This window comes from Lissotriton vulgaris, chromosome 1_1 (genome assembly GCF_964263255.1).
Source record: "Lissotriton vulgaris chromosome 1_1, aLisVul1.2, whole genome shotgun sequence".
Classification (NCBI taxonomy): domain Eukaryota; kingdom Metazoa; phylum Chordata; class Amphibia; order Caudata; family Salamandridae; genus Lissotriton; species Lissotriton vulgaris.
Genome location: NC_141685.1, coordinates 277,762,025 through 277,766,140, shown reverse-complemented (window position 1 = coordinate 277,766,140; position 4,116 = coordinate 277,762,025). Strand labels below are relative to the sequence as shown.

General features: G+C 50.7%; 1 pseudogene; it reads left to right on the top strand.

Moving 5' to 3' along the window:
- Positions 1 to 365: 365 nt before the first annotated feature.
- Positions 366 to 474, top strand: LOC147746958 (U2 spliceosomal RNA; annotated as a pseudogene).
- The last annotated feature ends 3,642 nt before the right edge of the window (positions 475 to 4,116 follow it).

Genomic DNA, 4,116 nt, shown 5'->3' with positions numbered 1-4,116 from the left:
CAAACAGAATTGCGAGTTTTTAAGGAATCACAATTACTTTTGCGATTTCTTAAGGAATCGCAAAAGTAATTGCGATTCCAAAATGGACAAAAAATGATGCATCACATTTTCATATATTGCATTCGCAAACGGCCGAATTTTGCGATTCGCACCATTTGCGAATGCAAAATCTGTTGATGCATGTGCCCCTAAGTGTGCAGTGACAAAGGCTGTTACTAGATGTCCCTGGTGCATCAACAGCACAAAGGTTCAGGAACACAAGCCATTACTAGACATCCCTGTTGAGTCACCAGCACAAACGTGCAGTAACACAGGTAGTTTTTAGATGTCCCTGATGAATCTACAGCACAGAGGTGCAGTAACACAAGCCATCTCTGCCTTTTGACTAAGATCAAGAGTAGTATCTGTTCTTATTAGTTTAAACGCACAATTTTTGTGCAAGTAACATTGATTTTATAGTAACTATGACTTGTACTTGAAAGCGAATACATTTATTGTATGCAAATGTATACAAATCTCGCAATCGACACGACTAGCGTTTAATTAAGCAGGAGGAGGGGCACCAGCGTGCTGGTGTCTGTGTTGCTCATTAGGAGCACAAAAAAGTGCCCCGAAGGACCTGTAGTAAGCGTTAGAGCACCGGAAACATTGCGCTCCTTAATTTCTCTCTTTCCTGGCGCTTCAGTGGACTAATGCTGGAGGATTAAACCCCCTCATAACACCCTTCACAGGCCTGTGCAGCACCCAGACCTCTGGTGAGGGGATTCATGCTTAGGCGGTAACCCCTATAACCCTTGCCTTAGCTCTAGGGCATGACTATACAGTGTTTCTTGCACTGCCCACTATTTTAGTCTGCTGCAAGACACCCGAGGACCCCAGGTCACAATGGTAAACCCAGCAGTAACTCCAAAATTACCAGTAAGCCTAAAATCCAACAACTGGGTGACGAAATGGACATTGGAGCCCCAGTGACCATCACAGATGGCAAGCCCACCCCGGGAGCCCTGAAGCCCAACCCCAAGCCCCCTGGGGATGGCGGCAAGGAGGCAAGCAAGGCTGCACCTCTAGAACCAAGCACCAGAGCTGGGAAAGCTGGTGCCCCGAAGGACTCAGGGCTTAAGGCAGGTGCACTTGAAAACCCCAATGCCAACAAACCAGGGAGTGGGGGGCAGAGCGAGGCAGGGACCTGGCAAGGGACCACCACTGAACCCTTCAATGTGTAAAATGTCTCCCACTGGCATACCTAGGTAATGCAGTGGGAGGTAAGGGAAAAGGAAGGGCCCAAACTGAACAGGGTCTTGTTCTTGAACAAGGTCCACAAGCCAGCAGGTGTCCCTGTGAATTATGTGCTTAGCTGCCAAACATCCGCGTCAGGCATGATATTACTCCTTAGTTTCATCACCCAGCCTCTCTTTAGGAAGAACTGGGATTTTTTCCAGGGGAAGAAGAGGGAGACACCCAACAGCACCTCCAGCCTGACTACAGGATGGGCACTGGCAACAACGGAGAAGGGGGTGACATTTGAGATGACCAATCCCCACACCTCAGATACAGACATCGTGTCACTTCTCCAGAGGTACTGCACAATCATGAATGGACCCACCAAGGTCAGGGACAGCAACGGAATATGGAACACGACCTGGCGAGCAACCATCGACCTCCACAAAGACCCTGCAGGGAGTGACAGAATGAAACACCCACTGACAAGCTACTACCTAGGAGCCGACAAAGGGAGGATCAGGCACTAGGGACCACCCTTCACCTGCAGGAAGTGCGAGGCAGTGGGCCACATAGGAAGAGACTGCCCGAAGAAGTCCTTCAGGGTCAACAAGATGTGCAACGTCTGTGGAGGAGAAGGACACATGCACTACCAGTGCCCCAAATTGGACAAGCCAAAGACCTAAACCACCGGTGGATCCCACCGCCAATGTCAAGGTGAACGGAATCCTGAAGGCTGCAAGGAAAGAAGTGGACAAGAAATCAGAGCCAACCAGGAAGGTCGAGCAGAAGAAACCAGCCCTGAAGGTGACGCCACCTCAAGGACCAGGCCCAGCACAACCCCAAGTGGATCCAATTGCGGAACCAGCTACAGCAGAGGAACCAACACCCCCAATGGAGGAGGAAGAAGCAATGGGAGCCCAGTGCTCTAATGGAGACCCCGAGGAAGGAGCACCTGAGGCCCAACCAACGGAAAACCAGAGGGAGCTGGACCCAGAGCCAGAAGCAGGAGCCAGGAAAGGAGCGGAAGGAGAGAAGAAGGCCCCAGCCAAGGCAAAGGGTAAGAAGAAGAACTACAAGAGAAAGAAGTCCCACCCAGATAACAGCATCAGGAGCGACGCTGACCAAGTGATAGAGGAGGAATAGAAGAAAGTCAGATTGCAGATGCTGCTGGACAAAGGAAAGAAGGAGAAGGAAAAAAGAGGAGAAAAGGAGGTAGACCAGGTCAGGAGGGAAGACAGGAACCGATCCGCCACCAACTGACATCAAGGCCGACCCGACATCAACAAGGAGGAGACGGGAGACCAGACCCTCCCCCGGAACAACAGGAAGAGCACAAGGAGTAGGAAGGACAATTTATACTCCCGGAAGAAGCTCATCAAGGCCCAAGAACACAAGAAGACAGAGGACGGATACACCACCGTGGACTCTGGAATGGAGGACAGCAACATGGAGGATGATGGAAACACCCCGAACGACCCCGTAGAAGCTGTCCGAGAGGACCTGCAGAGGCTGCACCAGATGATCAGTGAAGCAGCAGAGGCCGGATCAGAAAAGTAAGAGAAGGACGAGGAGGACACCATCATGTGGATAGATGTCACTGAAGCCACCATGGAGCTCTCCATTGAAAACCCAGAAGAGACAGCACCAGTGATAGAGGGCCTGCAGATGGTTCGGCACCCTGCGGTTTAGTAGCCCTCCTCACAGAAAGGTTCAGAAACCGGACACTGACTGTTAGTGCTGAGATAATGGCTATATTATTGTTCACCCTAAACGTCAGGAGCTTGAAGGTTCAGGTTAGGTGGGCTGGCACGTTGCGCTTCCTGGCTGCACAGAACCTAGATATCTGCTTTCTGCAGAACTGCAGAATTCCGCTCGCCCAATTGTAAAGCCAGCTCAAACGGCAGTGGACGGACGTCCCATCATTTTGGTCTGGAGGAAACAATTACAAATCATCTGGAGTGGCCATTCTAATCAAGGGGAGGCAGTTCACCGTGGACAAGGTTACCAAGCAGGTCAATGACAGAGTGCTGGTCGTGGGCGGCTCCTGGGCTGGTGAGGCTGTTAGGCTCATCAATGTCTCTCCCCCCAGAGAAGAATGAGCGACTTGAGATGTTCAGAGTGCTCAGGATGCAACTCGTGACCTCCAGGAGCATTTTGATGGATGATGATTTTAACTGCATAGTAGAGTTGGATGGACGCACTGGGTCAGGCTCTGCAGGGATGAATGTGACATCCAGGCTGTTGGTGGAGATTATAGGTGAGACACCTCTCCGGGATGTCATTAGTAGTATGGGGCCAAATGCTATGAATGTTTCCTGGAGTAGGTCGGACAGATCCGTGCATTAACAGATCAGCTTCCTATTCACCTCCCTAACGGTAAAGCATGGTCAAAGCTCCAAGGTCACCGTCTACTTTTCTGACCACAGAGCAGTCAGTTTTGAGGGGGAACTTGCAGGGATGTTCCCCACCAGACCAGGATCGTGGAAGCTGAACTGCTCGTTGCTGGAAAATGAGGAGTTAGTGGCGAACCTCAGAGTTGTGTATGTAGAGTGGAGGGAAATGAGGGACTTCTTTCAGCAAGTGATGGAAATGGGTGACGGACAAGTTGTGGAACTTCTTCCAGGATGCAAACAGAGCTGCTGCAAGGAAAAAGAAGAGGTCGTTTAGAAAGCTGCGGAGCAAACTGCAGCAACTGTAAGAACTCGAGCTCAGGGGATGGGTCGTGGATGACAAACTGGATGAAACCTGAAAAGGGCTCTCGGAGCACTTCAGGGAAGAATCCAGGAAAATCATCTTCCGGACCAAAACCATGAACCTCTAGGACGAGCAATGCAACTCGTTCTTCGTTAAAAAACTTCACTTAGCCCACACACTGCTGGTAGAGCTTCGGGACTC